The sequence below is a fragment of the Thunnus maccoyii genome, chromosome 22 (assembly GCF_910596095.1).
Source record: "Thunnus maccoyii chromosome 22, fThuMac1.1, whole genome shotgun sequence".
In the NCBI taxonomy this organism is placed as follows: Eukaryota; Metazoa; Chordata; class Actinopteri; order Scombriformes; family Scombridae; genus Thunnus; species Thunnus maccoyii.
This window is the reverse complement of record NC_056554.1, coordinates 24,148,819-24,166,935: the sequence shown is the minus strand read 5'-3', so window position 1 is coordinate 24,166,935 and position 18,117 is coordinate 24,148,819. Positions and strand designations below refer to the sequence as shown.

At 37.0% G+C, this 18,117-nt stretch overlaps 1 pseudogene; it reads right to left on the bottom strand.

Annotated features, from left to right (window-relative positions):
* Positions 1–1,002: 1,002 nt before the first annotated feature.
* On the bottom strand, positions 1,003–14,485 carry LOC121889055 (annotated as a pseudogene).
* Between the last annotated feature and the right edge of the window lie 3,632 nt (positions 14,486–18,117).

Below are 18,117 nucleotides of genomic sequence, written 5' to 3'. Positions count from 1 at the left end.
ATATGTTCCTTTGGTAAACATTAAAAATGTCTTTTATTATTCCAGTAGGAGTGCCTGATAATGACAAAATCCTTCATCACACTTCATCCACTTTTTAATTGAACCTGTATTTAAGTCTCTTTAGATACATTATATCTTTTATAAGACAGATCTGACCAAAACATACATTACATATTTTATTAACACACATTTACAACAAAATAACACAACAAAACAGAACCTGATAAAACAATTACATTCCTCATGAAACTCATTTCGTTTAAAATTTGTAGTGCTTGAATGCCTGATATGAAGGCAGTGTTCTTCCAAGGAATATATAGGTATATATGTCGGTAAACTGTAGTGTCTCTTTTTGGAAGTCAGTTCTTGGCTAACTCAGCATCCAGCATTGACCTGAGAATCATGTGAAAATCTATTTTTTCCATAAATCAGCCCACAATAGCCTAGAACAGGCAGAGATATCAAAGCGATAGCTACCACATTATAAACAGTACATCAAAATCTCAAATTCAAACCTGCAACTTATATAAAATGCGACATTTTTCATTGTCTGTCTTTCCCTAACCTTAACTAAGTGCTGCCAGTGCCAAAAAAAACATTAATAATTGCTGTAGTTACTATTTATGATCAAATTGTCAGCTAAACATTTCATTCATACGTTCAGTATCAACATTTTTGCAACTTGCCAAATAAGGCCATTAATAGATAAAATATAATTCAGCTGGCATTATTTTACTAGCAAAATGTATTTACTGTTGCAATTCAGTCGCTGATGTAATTTCTAGACAGGAATGAAGAAGAAAAAAGTATTGTCTAATATGCACATATTTGGATGTAAATGTGTATTAAGTTCTTTTTTCAGTCTTCTATATATAAAATATTATATTTTATTACATTAAATTCATATTCATCTTATTTGTCTTTGTGTACACTAAAATTGTGAAACAAACACTTCATATTGGACATGCAAGCTTTATTGTATAATATTCATTGAATGTGGCATTTAGACATTTCATACATCTTTATAACATCAGCTACATATGTTGTATCATATACGATACAGTATATGTAGCTGATACATACACATATACTGCTCTATTATTCTCTGGAATCTGCATATGTCAGCTAAAATGGCTGTTGTTAAGAAAATTGGACTCATTGTGACATGTTTCATTTCAGCTAAGAAACAGCCATAAACATCAAAAGCAGTTTTATTATGTTGTTGCACTTCCTCCTGGTCATGTTACTCTCATAATTTTGCTTTTATCATCTCAGATTTAATTGTCTTTAGCAATATTATTTACATATATGACACTGAGTTTTTATTCATACTAAGCATTTAATGCTTAGACTAAATTCTCCACACCCTACAGCTCGTCTCGGTGTTGAGTTCTAGCTGACTCTTTGTGCGCCTCTTTGTTAATGTTTGTAGCGGCCCTGACTGCAGATTTCATAGATGTCTCGATCCAAGCGTGAGGGAAGGCTGTGTGTTCGCCAGCAAAGTGCACCCTGCCCTCCCTCCTGAAGAGCTCCTTAGCGTACTCCAAGTGTTGGTAGGGTGTGAAGAGAGCGAAGGCACCCAAGCTGTAAGGATCAAGGCTCCACTTCTTCACTACGACTCCCGTGCAGAGAGACCTGAGAGACCTGATGGGCTTGCCGTGGATCTTTGCCAAATCTCTCAGAGCCAGTTCTTTCAGCTCTTCATCGCTTGCACCTAGGAAGAGGAGGGAGTCGTCAGACCAGGTTTAAGACGCTAGGAGGACACCGATGGTCTCATTTCTTGGGAAACTGTGGCTGGGGTAGTAGATGAAACGAGAGGGCCGATCGGTGATGCTCTTGCCTCCTTGGATGCCGTCCTCCTCCCAGAACTTCTCACTGAAAGTGAGGAGGATTTTAGTGGAGCTGTCGTAGTGGACTGCCCTCAGGGCCTCCATCTTTCTGATGGAGAGAGGTGGATCAAAGTCTATGAAGAGGGCTGCTTTGGCTGTGGTTGTTACCAGAACAACGTCAGCAGGAAGGTCTGTCAGGACAGTAAGAAAAGCTTTCGGGAGAAGATCTGACCCACCAGTCACTTCATCGTACCTTAAAAACAAAAAGAAAAATGTCTATTCTTATTGCATTCATGCAGTGAAACAATTGAATTGGCAATTTTTCAACCAGCATGACAGTAAGCAATCTGCAAAGCAGATGGGGAAGAAGAAAGTAGTTTTAAAAGTCTGGGATACTGATTTTAAATAGAGCTTTTAACACAAGATAAGAGAAAATAGTGTATTGTTATTATTCCTGTGAAGTTTTAAAGATGGTTAAATTCAAAGTCTGTTACACCAGTAATCGAGAACATCATCTCCATCAGCCATTGCCTTTATTTTCTGCTTCATATTGTCAAGAAATCAAAGCAATAAAGTTCAACTTATGTCTTGTTACAGAATTTAGCAATGAAATATGTGCTAATTCTAGCATCCATCACCACAATGAAGGTAAGCTAAGCTAAATGTAGCCTAACCATGACTGGGGGTCAATAAAGTCTGTTTTACTGTTGCCTGATGGTTTTATTTAGTGAAACAGACCCCAAATGTACTTAATTTGACTTTTAAGTTGGATGATTTAAACTTTCTGGTCTCCTTTAGAAATCAATGAACACATGTTCAGATAAAAGGGAAAACAAAACTGGTGCAAGATCCTTTAAGGGACAACTGTGAATATAAAAACATTTATAATCGTATCGCATGACTTTTTATATCTGTCACTGTTTCCGGCTGAAGGATTTAATTTTTAACAGCTCAGGCTGCACAATTTCCACATAAAGAGTGACTCATTTTGACCTGGCATCAATGTGGGACTCCAGGCCTTACCTGACGTTGTCACTGATGTCGGTCTGGTCGTAGATCATCCCACTCAGCGCTGTGTACATGAGGCTCTGTTCATTCAGCAGGTCTCCGATCATCCTCACCGCTTCTGGACTCAAATCACCTTCTTCTCTCAGATACTCCTGTCAAACATATATTTTCCACATTGCTCAGTTTAAGCAAAATTTGCCGAAACGTCATCGCTAACTGAAATGTTTTCACTTGTCATGTTTTCAAAAATCAGGGATTGTATCTGACACTCTTCTGGAGACGGTTACCAATTAGTTTAACAGCTTCATCATGGTTTTGGTTTTGCTCTCTCTGGCCAGCTCACTCCACCAGAACCGTTTGACAGTTTGTGCTATATTTTGCTTCAGAATGAAATATAAAAACTGTTTCTGTCTTCTCTTGTCTAGTTTTAGAAAATTTGTCTCATGTTATCTTTTTAAACCTATTGGCTTGGTTTACTCCTCCAGGCCACATTATGTGACTCGCTATCATAAAATAATAAGATATGTGCAGGAAAACCTGCTCTTTACACATAGCCATTTCCTCATAAGAGTTAACCATTAGTTGACTGTTTTTAATGATTAACAGTTGGATATAACACGCTCAATTCATCCTATTTGTAATAGACTAAAACAGTCATTCACATATGTGTGCTCATTTCACAATACTTCATGAGATCTCCTACTTTCACAGAATAGTGGTCGTATTTTTCCAGTGCAGCTTTGCAGCCGTGAGCTTCCACTTCATCTTTCACCTACAAAAGAAAAGAAAAAGGTCACTTGTATGCCCATATAGAGGAAGTTAACTGTGGCATCCATTGAGACCAATGTAGAAGAGAAACAGACCAAACCTGAAACAGAAAGCAAACCAGTGGCAGCTCTTGGGGATTTGGCCCATGACCAACAAACTAGTAGCATGGCTAAAGGGGCGGCAGAGTATTCAACAATGGTAACAGAATTTGATAAAGAGTTTTGGTCCCAAGAGGATAATTTGCTTTGGTGATTGCCTGACTAAGATGCTAAATGCTACATGTTACCATCTGTACATGTCAAATTGCTACTTGGTAAACAGTAAGACCAACATGATTAATGGATTTGCTTTTGGAGAAGTACATCCACATGACCGTCTTGTAGAGTTCAATTTTGGTGAACTTTGAATATGTAAAAAAAAAAAAACTTACCCTAAAAACACACACCTATTCCAGTGAGGTGCTAGCTTGCAGGCACACTCATAACTCAAATACATTTATTTTAACAAATGAAGATCAACGTTTCTGCAAACTTCCCATTTTTTGAATGTTGAATTTGTGCCATTGACCAACTGTAAACTGTCGTGGAGGAACAGAGACCCAGAGACCCCAAAATTAAGGAAGCTACCATATTAGTGGCGTAGCACCACCCAGATTTATGAGAACTTACTTGGCTGGACAGTTCTTTTATTCGACAAAAGATATTTCAATACCACCTATTTCACAAATGTCACAAATTTCACAAATTTGTGCAACTTCCTGGGGTGACCAGACACTCCCTCTTACCTTCTGCAAACTTTGCTGTAGAAGCTCATCTGCTGACTTCCCTCTTTCACTTTCCCACAAGTTATACTTTAGGACATCAGGGTTTGTTTCCACCAGATTTGTCCTCTTACGCTGCCCGTTAACCAGGTAAAAGGTGTTGCCATCCTTCATGACGAACTCATTCAGCTTCACCCCCAGCTTTTTGATAAACCAGTGGACGATGCTGTTGAAGAACAAGGTGATGGTGTTGGAGTTAACTTTTGGTTGGGAGAAGATGGTTTGTTATTTCATAATACAGTACTGTAAATCCCGTAAACCCACCGGTGAAAACTTGGGATCCTCATGGCTCCCAGTTCAGCATACCAGCCCTCTTTTTCATTCCTGTAGGTCTCCACACGTCCTCCAACGCGATCACTAGCCTCTAATATGGTTACCTTGTTCAGACAGATAAATACACAGATTCAAATATGCCACTGTAGCTGTTACTCTTGCTTTTACTGCATTACTACTAGTACTCTTACTGATACCACAGCTACTACTGTTTCTGATACCGTAACCAATACTACTACTTCTACTACCACTATTAAAAGTAACTCATAATTTGGTTTTGATCCAAACTTAAATTTCCCTAAAATAAAAGTGACTTCCTCTCTAAAAAAATACATTTGAAAAGACTGTCTCCACGGTGGTTTCCAAGTCACCAGGACATGTTTTGAGTTGTTTTGCCAACATTTTTCATGTTTTACAAGCACATTGAATACATGTTTGTAGCTCATTTAGATGTGGTTCCAAATGTTTTATGGCTAGATTTCAATATGAAAACCTTAAGTCGCCTGTTACGTTCTCTAAAATTTCTAATTTTAAATGTCCATAACTTATATTTTTGTCAGATGATGTTGTGATCATAAAATAATGATTTTATCTGCTGGTACAGGTGGTATTCTCTTACAGTGATTACAAAAACTAGCTTTGCTGTATATTTCTTAAGACAAAGTCAGTAACAAATCAAAAATATCATTAAAAGGGCATTCGTAGTCAATTGCCAATAAATACAAGCATTTATATACATTCACAAGTGAATTTTTGACGCTTCAGAGACAAGAAAAGAAAAGAGCCATGAATATGTTGCAAGCGAGACTCTCTGGTGAGGGAGGCGGTGGACATCAGGTCTCATATAAGGTAACAGCATGTTGAATGTACCGTGTGTCCTGCATCTTGCAATAACTTGGCAGCCGTCAGTCCGGCCATGCCAGCTCCAACAATAACCACATGATGAGAGGTGTTTATGTGTGGAAGGCCGTTCTCCACAGTCTGCAGCAGCTCGTCATAGTCTTTGTCTTCCAGACAATCAGCCAGATGTTCCTTCAGGCTGACAGCAGCAGCGCGGCTGTGGTACAATGACAACAGCTGGAAAACACACAAAGATGAAAATCACACTTCAAAAAGGAACTCACTGAAATATATTTAGTGCAGTTATTAACCTCGGGATATTGGATTGAGACCACTTGCTCTCTGCCCTGCAGGACTTAGGTCACCTAAGTGATACGTTTATTGAGCCAAAGTCTAGTTGAGTAACCAGAGATTAGACTCTTCATTGTACTTGGCCTGTTTTGTTGTTGTTGTTGTTGTTTGTTTTCAGAAAACAGCTTTCCTTCTTCACATTTAAAGACATTTAGCTGATGCTATTGTAAAAAAGAGAATAGAAGTGAAGAAATTTCAGGTTTTTTTTGTTTTTTTTTTAAAACATTGACAGGTTTACAGTTCCTGACAGATTTGACAGATGACACAATGCTTTGAAAATAAAACATCTACTGTCCCCACACCAGACCACAGAGTCCTGCTGTTATCGTCTGAAAACAATCAGGTACTACGTAAGTTGTAAAAGGACTCCAAACTTTATAAAACTGAAAAGTTTCCTCTTTTAAATACAAGCACAGAGGAGGAAGAGTTTTAATGGATTAGGAAGAATGCATGATGAAGGAGAAATGTTCACTTTTTCTTTAAGAACATCTTTCCAGAATTTGTGAATATATACACATTGTAGTAAACGGTGAGCCTTTCGTGCCCTCTATAATCTTGCACAAAAGTTTCAGTTCTGAAAATCACAGACAGAAGTACGTTCAAATCTGCTTGTGTTAAGTCCAATAAAAACAGCCTCATTTCATCATACAGTGTATGATGAAATTTGTGTCACAAAGTGTACAAACATAAATCTGCAGAAAAGCAGAACTGAAATATTGACCACAGACAGAGACGATCAAGGAACTCACTAGAGTACGTGGAATTTCAGTAAATAGTCTTATTACAGTTTAAGACAACACCCTTCTTCATTAAGACACATAGTGAGAGTTGCTCAGTATACTGGGACTCATTGCCTCGGCACATTTATTAAGAAACTGGATCTGATTGACAATTCCAATAACACATGATCACCAAATAAATTGGTTTAAAGAGAGTTAAAGTTTGTAAGAAAATACTCACAAAATTTCCATTTCACCACATGCAGATTCATCGCAAATGATTCTTCTTTCCCTTTTGGTGACATCAAGAGGAAGAGGAAAAATACATAGAATCCAAATGTTTGAATCCTGGAAAGTCCTGACTTCTCTGTCTGACTAAAACATCCGTACATTTAGCTGACGATGTTATTAAGTGACACGGGATGAATTCAGCAACAGCAATCCTGAGGAGCTCCTCAGAAGAATGTAATGACGTTATTCTGATGTAAATAATTTCTGTTAAGAAGTACGATATTTTATAAAATCATCTTCTACACAGTAAAATTATGAAAAAATGTATAGTTATGACGATAAATATTTTTAAAAATTACATTTTGGTTTTTCCTAATCATAAATAAGTATATGCCAAATGCACAGTATTGAAAATTTGACTTATAACTTGTAACATTTTCACTTTTCAGAACTTGCTGCTCTGCTCTCTCTTTTTACATTTCAATTTGCAGCATCTATTCTTTGCTTGCATTACGACACTTTGATATATATTACATTCATGTTGCATTTGGTTTTGTTGTTACAATTTCCTCATAATGATCCAGTTTTACTGTCTTCTACTGTTTGTTCTATTCATGAAATGTTTCAGAAATTAACTCTGACTCAAAACATTCAGTGTGAGATTTTAATGACAGACATAGAGGCTTAAACATCAGATGAAATGACTAATTCTAAAATCGCGCTCTCTTACATACTTTCCATCAGTGCTGGAATTTCATTGTTTCTCTCCTGACTAGCATGACTTCCTCCCTTTATCTGTAATCAGGGTTTGGTCCTCGTATTCAGTAAACACCAGTTCCTTGAAATCAACAGTCAGGTTTCATTTTACGAGGGAAAAGTTTAATATTACTCAACACCATTATCGAGAAGAATGACTGTTACTTTATGGTGACCCTGCCAAAGCTGTTAAATAGATGTAAATCATTCATTTTGGTTTTCATTTGCTAATCACATGATTGTCACTCAGACATGTTTTCAGTTTGTGTCAGATGAGGGTGTGGATCCTCCAGCACTTCACTGGCAATAAGACAACTTTAACCTTAATGTTTTGACTTTTACACTGTGGTGTTTAAGGGCAGTTTTTTTCTTTTTACTTATCTAGAGCAATGAATCATTTAGTTGGCATTAATATATGATAATAAAGAACATCTGTTAGGAGGTTTTTACAAATTGATCAGGTGTATTTTACAGCAGTGATTGTTAATAAGGGGGTTTCTGGTCACAGGAAGCATACTATATTTTTAATTGTGACATTGTATGAGCTGACAATGTGCTGTGCGTGGCTCGTAGTGATGAACCTACAGAGAATTATCAGTGACTCTGCAGCTCCTCTTGGCTTTATGGAGCTTTATAGTGAGTTTCAGCTTATTGTTTATCTGTCCGGCTGCAACTTTACTGTTTTGGTTCAGTCTCTCACCTGCTCAGCACCAAACGGCAAACAGACACAGTTAGCTGTAGACTAGCTGGTGAACATAGTGGAGCATTTAGCAGCTACAGAGCCAGATATTTTCCCTAAGGATTGGTAGAGAGCAAAAACAGAGCTAAAAGAGAGTGAATATTGGACTTACATTCACCAGGTGGACAGAAACATGACTCCTAATGAATGATAATGTTGCTCCGTAACTGCTGGATGTGGAAATAAGACAGTTTGCTAACAAGTTCAACATATCAGCTTAAAACCATATGTCAGTGTTCTTGTTACTGGTGCCTCAAAGTGGCCAGAAAATCAGTTAATGCAGGTTTCATATAAAATGAAAACACACATTTTTTTAGAAACATGTTGAACTCCTGAATTACTGAGTTGGTGAGAGCTGAAGTTATTTCTCATTTGTTAAAACACAGATTCCCAAGAGGCTCACATTAAGAAACAGCCAGAAGAGAGTCAAAAGGGAAGAAAAGTCTAAAGCAAGAAATCTGAGGAAAACTATGAGTATGGCTTTACATCTCATCCACTTATTATATCTCTGTGAGATGGGCTTTTCAGCAATGGTATAGCCTACTGTATCTGGAAACCAAACAGGTCTAATCTGACATGACACCTCTCTGCCTCTATGCAAGACCAACCATCCCACTGGTATAGATAGATAGACCAATCAATCGATACACAAAAAAAGCTCTACGGCTTATTTCCATTGTGGTGCAGTACAATGTTGCATCTGACAATTTACATTAGTGGGTTTAATTTTTTCCAGTTGTTGACTTTGGCATTGTGCACTCCGAAACCATGTGGGGGGATGGGGGAGGGCAGAGGAACAAATTTTACAGTAAGACAATCAACTCTCCCTAACGGGCACTCTTTAGTGCCGTGTTTTTAGCTATTTTCAGATGTTCCAACTTCCCTTTTCAAAATGAATCATCTTACAGTCTTTGCACACACTGCAATGTTGTGTCACGTAAGACTAGACTGTTTTAAAGCAGGATGTCATCAATCTGTGGTCAAAATCACAGGAACCTCAAAGAAAATAATGTTTTTTTTATTACAGAACAAACACAAAAATACAAATGTGACATTATGTGTAAAAAAAAATGACATATGCACTGTAATTACAGATTCCATGTCTTCTCATCACCATTCCTTAGAATTTCATAAAACATTGTGTCCACAGGATTATTAAACTGCTAACTGTGAACTCAGAGTGTTTGATCAAGTCAAAGTGAAAATAAAGCTGCTGCAGCTTTTCAGCAGCTCTATTCTTGTAGGCAGTTTCACAGATATGTGAACAGGAAGAGCAGAGAAAAGGTGGTTTCAAAAGGTGGTTTTAAAAAAAGATTCTGACGCTGTGAACTAGATGAAGGCCTCAGACAAAGACTGCAAGATGAACCACATAAGTATATTTTAACCTGCCCATGAACTTTAAATAATATCTGTGCAGATACATAACATGAAGACATGAAGACTGCACTGTTTCAACTGACACAAGCAATGCTGCTTTTGTTCTGTAAAATGTAATTTAGTTCATCTGTTACTGTTGGAACAATGAAAAAAGTACATTTGTGATACACTAAACATAGTTCATGTTTCTTTAAAGCCCCTTTTTCAGTCAGCGTCTCTGCTCTCAAAGACCTGTAAGACACACATGATGTACATATATAAATAATATAAAATATATAGATAGGTGGTGAATAATATAGTATGCATAGAGGTCCCAAAAATCTTATTTTTAAGAAGACGAAACCACTTGCTAAAATTAAAGAAAGACTCATCTTTTTGTTAAAATCACACAAGAAAATGACAATTTTAAAGCCATTTCATGATACATTGGAAGTCTGATTGATTGATTTGATACATTTTAAGATACAGCTTCATTTTGAACTGCAACAATTCTAAAAAAAAAAACAGAAAAAAAACAAAATACCAAAACAGGAAATACTGATTTTAGATGACAATTCCCAAATAAAATCCCTTTAAAATCTAATGTTCTCATTTGGAAAAGTGTGAAAACATTTAATTATAAATGTTTATTCATATTTTAGGAGATGCTGTTGTAAGTGGTGCACTGGTGGATCAATCATTAGCTAAAATACTGTAATTGTCTAAGAAAAGAGAGGCGACACACTAGTATTTTCCTCTGTCTTACCTACTGGATGGTAGAATAGAAGTCATCCTCTGTTAAACGTGAGTTGGTGTCTGCTGAGGGAGCTGCATCCGTTGTGATGATGGATACTCCGGTTTCTGCTTTGAAAATAGATGAAATTATGTCATTTTCTTGTCAAAATATTCACTTAGAAGTGTAATATTTCCCCAAAATATTTTAGCAGCATAGTCAAACTGGTGTTTTTTTCCTACAGAAGTATAAAAGAGTCCAGTAGGACCAGTGTCTCTGGTTATTTCATGGTATTAACAAAGTTATAAATCAAACTAACCTCTAATAGAGCTTTTCAGCCCCATTTAAAGATTACTCCAACAATTTAGCATTGCACTCACATTGTCAAACTCACAACTGACAGTTAAAAAAAGGATTAAAATCAGGTCTGGTAACCTCACTTCTTTCTAACTCCTCACCCCCAAATTTCTTTCACTTGAAGTCTGAAGGCCCAATTGATGCTGACTCAAGTGACATCACTCGAGGCAATTTATCAGATTTCGCAAAGCTCAACCTGGAGACACAAAGACACAGATAACACCATTGGAAGCACTAACAAAAATGGTGAAGTTCCCCTTTAAGTCTCACCCAGTTGTTGAGTCTCATCCAGGCCCAAGGTGTAGTAAATAGGTACAGACGAGAATTTATCCTCATCCTCATCTGAAGGGGAGAGATTGTAAGTCAGACAAATATATCGAAATCACTATTAATGCTCTTGATGAACTGAAGGATGTGTTAGAATATATGTTTGTTCTCTTCAATGCTTTTCTTTGTATCTATCTTAAAACGTAGGGAGTTGTGCTGTGGTGTGCCCCAGGGCTCAATTCTTGGTCCATTTTGTTTTTGCTTTACTTTGACTGCTTTTATCATTAGTTGTACTTTTTCTTTTTTTAAATGATTATGTAGATGACAACCAAATTTATATTTTTTGTTAAACTTATCTAAGTTTGATCCATTAAGTGTGTGAGATCGGAAAAAATGTGAACTGTGTTGAATAGGTATGTCAAGTTATATTATATCCAAAAGTTAACATCTTGTGCTGTATAAATCCAACTCATATCCTCTACTCTACATTCACTTCTGAGGGGCCCTTCGACATTGTTTTCTCTGTGGTTTCTGGTGTGGTTTGAGTCCAGGAAGCTCAAGTTATCACCAGCATCTACACATTTCTTGCCAACATGTACACATGTAACAGACTGAACATGTTTACTGTACGTAAATACTGTTCTCACTGCAGTAACATCTTTTACACTATTGCTATTGTTAGCATTCATTTGCAAGCTGGAGGATTTCCAAGTATGCAATGTAGCTGTTGTGTTACATGCTTTTTGTGGTCTGTACTTGACATTAAGTAGTAAGACAATAACATGTCAAGTGAAGTACCTTTCTTCTTCCTGGTTTTTGTTACAGAAGCGTATGTCACGTTGTCTGCATCAGCTGCATGGGATTCTACAGACACTGAAAAAAAGCAGATACTGTAGGTAAACAAATACACGCATAGTTATTTATCAATACATAGTAAAATGCGCCAAAGGTTTGGTGAGGATTCCTCTTGAAGCTCAGAATTTATGTTAAAAGATGTTTTGACCTATCAAGAGGCCCTGTAGTGAGTATCAGGCTGTGCCATCATAAATCTACTGGGCCTCATGACAGGCAACTCCATCCTCTAGCCCTGACCTAACTTACCTTTTAGCTGCCTTTAAATCCTGTTCTCACCCAAGCACAGAGCAGATACTCGGCAGCTTGCCCGGTCTTATATCTACGTTGTATCTGCTCAGATTAACTGCTGTGGATGGCCCCACCGGCTTGATAGGCAGCTTCATCTGAATGCCAAGTAGCTCAGTAGGTCCAGCTGTCATCCCTACTTATATCTACATTGTATAGTTCAGACAAAACTACAGCGAAGGGCCTAATTGGCTTGATATGCAGCTTCATGCCATACTCACTCATTTGTCCAACCCCCATCACTGTGTTACTGGTTCCACTGGTCTTATTGACATCCATACATCAATCCTTTAGTCTAACAACTCTAGTTTTCTTTACAGATGTCAAGGGTCAGTCTCGTTTTAATAAATATTTGAATAAACATAATTGGAACAATCAAAGTGTGAATTATATTATCTATAAACAAATAGATAGCTAGGGGATTTCCTTTTTGATACCACAAATGACTCAACAATTACTAACAGTGATTACAGACCAGGATTTTCAAACCTGCATTGTAGTTCAAGAGGTCACTGACATCATAAAGCAAACTTTCAGCCACTGAGAAAAAGATTTTAAGACTCAGTGCTAGACTAAATGCAAGTAGGACAGCAGGATAATAATCTCACTTTACATTTCTACGTTATTTCTTTAATCCCAACAAAAATAACCAGTATACTGAAAATACCAGTATATGGTTTATGTTCTCACCTGTTTGATCCTCAGCTGCACCTGATCCGAGTGTCGGTGTGGACAAGCAGAGCAACACTGCAGTAAGAAAAAAAAAAAAAGTAACAGCATCAGTCGAAAAATAAGAAAAAAAGAGGAGAATATAAATTAAAAAAAAGATAAAATCAAATGATAAAGTAAATGTAGCTGCTGTCCATTGTATGTAATTCTGAACAACCATTAACAGCACCATTTAGTGCACCATGGCATGACATTTGATGATAGAAGAGAGCAATGGAGGAAGTTTTAAGACAGAAAACATTTTTCTCATGGTCCAGTCCTAATGCAAAAGCTGCAGAATCATCAATAGTGCCTATGGCAGAGTGAACAAGACACCAAATTCAGAGGATGTTAAATTAGCTTGGGAGGAGGTACCCTAATTAGAGAATAGTTGCTATGCCCCTGCTAGAGCAGTAACGAAATGTATTATATATAAATAAGAGACCAACATAAGGCTGGAAATAAATTGCAGAGACAGTTTGGCAAAAGAGGGATAATGCAGCCATTTCTAGTATCTCTACTCAGAACATAAAAGGTTTTGGAGGAGTTTAGAGGATTGAGTGTGCATCTCCTCAAATTATTTAGGCCATTAATAGTGTATTAGTTATTATGTAGCAATAGTAGTAATGAACAGTCATGTTCTTGCTGAGTTGTCAGTTGCACTCCCCTCACAGTGTCAAACTGATCAAATCTTGAGTTGAAGGTGAATAAAAAAAACCTCAGTTTGCCCTAAAAAACGCCAGTGTGCTGGTTGAAATCTGCATTACACACTATGTACCCACAGGTTGTGTCAACATTGAGTTCTGTTGGTTGGTTTTGTTAGTGAAGGGTTCATTATCTTTGCTTTGAGCCTACATTGTTGTTGACTCACTCCTTCGGGCCTGATCTCAATACATAAAATAACAGAACAAAAGCACTTAAGATGCAGGGCTTTCATTAAGGAAAAGTGCATTTTCCTGCTGCACAGATTGTCATCTGTTGTAGATTTCTAGTTTGTTTGGACTAAACAGAAGCAGAACAGGATAACTAGTACATGGCTGAATTAGAAAATAAGAGGGTGTCACTAACAGACACTCAAACTTCTTCAATACAGAATCCTACAACAAGCCACCTACATTTTGACTGACAGGTGAGCGTGAGCAGCACAGCAAAAGCAGGGAGTGATTATAGCAGCAAAGGTGTTAGTGAAATCATTTATTTTATGTTTCTCACCTCTGAACAAATTATCTTTGCCAAAGTGGTGTACTCCCACCACCAACAACAGAACCACCAGTAAAACAGTCACAATGATCCATGGGACAATTTTGGAAGTGTTACTGTTAGATACTGGAAGTGAAAATGTTGATTATAAAGTTAAAACAAATACAAATAAAAAAATATACATAGCTACTTAATCAATGTTTGCAAAATTACTAAACTAAAGGGAAGATAAGAATATTTGAAAAAGTGATGAGGTCAAAACCAACCTGGATGGGATATTATGAAAGAATCACCTCCGACAGCCAGCCAGCTCTCTGGTGATTCTTCAGTTCCAGAGATGTTACACTTGTAGAGTCCTTCATCAGACGCAGAAACATTGTAGATGGTCATGTTTCCTGTAGGCTCAGTCCTGATGAAGAGTCCATTTTTATAGAAATCAGCTGGGAGGTTGGCAGAAGTAGTTTTGTTTCTGCAGCGCAGTTTCACAGTTTCTCCCTCCATCACAGGAAGAGCAGGACTCTCCAGAATCACAGAACCAACTGAGCAACAAGTGTTTGATATTTATTCCATGTAAAACATACATTTATGAAAAATATCTTGTCGTATTGTGAACATACCAGTGACAGTGATGTTGATGCTGCTATTTCTCCCCCCTCCAGCTTCACACCAGTGTTCACCACTGTCGTCTGGATAAACATTTACAATGTCGCAGGATGAACCTGCTGATTTCACCCTATTAGTGCCACATGTGGGTATTCTCCCTTTGGACTCATGTACACGTTTACATCCAGTTGAACCATCAAACTCCTCACAATGAAAAGTTACAGACTCATATTGAAAGAACTGCAGTTTGTTTGGGACGATACAGAAAACTGGATCTGAGACAAAGAAGAAGAAGAAAGAGTCAATTAAAACATTTGATCCATACAAAACTACTGAAACATGAACATGAACTGAATATAAATGACTGGAATATGTTTCTAAAATGATCAAACAACAAATAAAGACAAATTATTACATATGTGCATAATAAAGGATAAAGGTAACAGCATTCCTGGGATGATTAAAAAACATTTAATTTTTTGTATAAAAAGGGTCAGTTCACCAAAATCACAACATATTTTCTTTAATAATTTACGACAAACACTTTTCAGCAAAAAATGTATTGCTCAAAATGGTAAATAATTTTCATATCAACAAGGAACTAAATGATACTTACCATTTTTCTGAGCATGTGCACACAACAGGGTCGACACAGTCACCACTGATGAGAAAAAGGAAGAGAGCCCAACGTCACACAGACACTTTTATTTATAGCACCTATATGCTTTGTATTATTTCTCTTCTCTTGTTTAAAACTATGATACATGATCACTGTAGAGACACTATGACATAAATGATCATGCTGAAATCTGTGTATGCACTGCTGGCTGTTTTTATGAATGTTTGTGATCTAGAAACGTCAGCTCAACACCTGAAAGCTAAATTAAAGCAACAATAGCTACTCTTACATCTATAGCTACGTATGAAGACAGTGTATTGTCTAAAAATATTATAACTGCTGCAGAAAAATACATTTTTGGGGCTGAAAGCCCTTCAACGCCACCAAGATGTTCCTCTATATGAAACCTGTGAAACTGTGTTTTGTTTTTGGTGCCAGAATCCATAACTGAATATTTTTATTGTAAACTTTTCAACTTCTTCATCCTTTTGTTTAATCGTAACTGTCACAGGAAATGGAAACAGACTCAGTACTCACACAGTCTGATGCAGAGAGCTGCAACCTCCATGTTGTCTTGCTGCGAACTGTGTGAACATCAGACTGAAGTGAAATGTAGGTGGGAAACAGTCTCTTCCTGTGTGGCCTATTTCTGCTGATGATGCAACACTAATTTTGTTTTAGTTAACCTTTTTCTGAGAGGACGTGCTGCTCTTGTTGTAGACATAGCCTCAGTGGTTAAATCAGTGGGTGGAGTCAAAGAACAAATCAAACTTACTAAAGAAGACCTCTGGTTAAAATATGGAAGAAGGTATCAGCAAGGTTTAAACAAGACTTAATTGTCTAAGCCATGCTAGCAGCTCTGTGAGGCTGTATTTAGACACAGTGGTGCTGTGAGATAAACACTAACTACAACATGCTAACATGCTCACAATGACAATGTGCTGGTGTTTAGCAGCTGTTCATCATGTTCACCATTTTAGCTTAGTGTGTTAGCATGCTAACATGTGCTAATTAGCACTAAACACAAGTACAGCAGAGGCTTATGGGAATGTCTTATTTAGATAAACAAATATATGATAAATATGAACCAAAGTACCTGACAAATTGAAATTCTGACCTGATGATGGCGCTAGATCAAAAGTCAGACAATCGAAGTTATTACAATTCATCCTTTGTGGAATATGAATGTCTATAGTAAATTTCTTGACGGTCCACCTGATATCTGTCTAAGTTCAATGAAAAACAAAAATGTCAACTTCATGATGGTGCTAAGTGGCAAAAAGTCAGAACCCAAATCCCTAGAATTTATCCTTGAATGTCTAGTAAACTACATGATAATCCATCCAATAGTTGTCAAGATATCTGATGCACTGAGCTCCTCTCTCCTCCTCTCCATCTGTATACATTCATGTACCATTAATGCATGTTACTAACTTGGCTTCTTCCCCAGAGTTTTTTTTGTGCTTTCTCATCTTGCAGGAAACCCCGAAATACTGTGAACCTTTGCCGTGGGAGCGGTGGCACGGTCCTGTTGGTGTCCTTCTCCGGCTATTGCTGCTGTTTGTTATTACTCATCATATTTCTATTATTATTGTTGTTATTCTGCTTCTCTTTTGCAGGAATTACCTGATCATTCACACCTGAAAGCTGCCCAGTACAACCAAAGTCTGCCCACTAAGGTTGTGTGTTCTATGATTGTAATGGATTCAGCAGAGGCAAAGAATCACCCTCATCCATCCAGATATATGGGTATACTCATGTATGTCTTTATAAGTGTTTCACTGGACTTCTAGTATTGTCTGGAGTAAATACCAAACCACCTTTGGTTCTCTTGGTTCCATGACCTTTTCTATGTCTGCAAGTTTACTTTTTTATGACGTTTAGATTGTGCAGTTACATCTGTCCAGAATTTAACTGTTAAAATGTTTTCAGTATCAAGATTTTCTCTTCATGGCTCTCTCTAAACGCTCTCTCTCTTTGCATAGAATGCATTTACAGAACAACTCATTCATTTCACAAGTCCTACTCTGCCACCTGCAGTGCATCATAAACATGTTTTCCCAAACATAAATTTTATGAAAAAGCACGTTTCAATAAAAAAGTATTTAGTAAATTAATTAGACATAAATGTGACTGATATTGGTCTTTTATTTGCATTAAAAATATGAAATATTATAAAATCATTCCTTTCAAACATTACAAAGCAATATGGTAATAATTCAATTATAATTGTTTCAAATTCATAACATTTTTTAAGTAGTAGAAGAAGCAAGCAGGAAATGAAACAACACATCAAAGTGCATTTAAAGATTATCGTTACATGATACATACAGTACATTTAAATAAACACCCTGAGAGAGTCTATTCGTAGAGGTGTAGAGATACTGTGGTTATTCTGCAGAAGGTTTGTCAGAGCTCAAATTGGATTGTGGATTTAACAGTTTTTTGATTGTGTGGTTTTGAAAGACTACAGACGTCTTTGTTTGACTTCTGAGAATCTTCTGAAAGGTACAAAATCAATTAATCAATGAAAAATACACCTTAGAGCAGCAGGAGACGTTCTTACCACCATTCTGTCAAACACACTGTATTTAAAATGAGTGCGTTTGACAGAGTTATGTTCAAAGTGGATTTTCATGCAGTATGAACTGTATAAAAACGGAACAGCAGACCAAATGTATACATATCAAACAACATAGATCATAAAACAAGCAAATATGAACAAGGCAGACATTAAGCATTCAGATGAAGCATGATGGGATGTTTATTATCTTTGTGATCAAACTAGCTTTTAGGACAC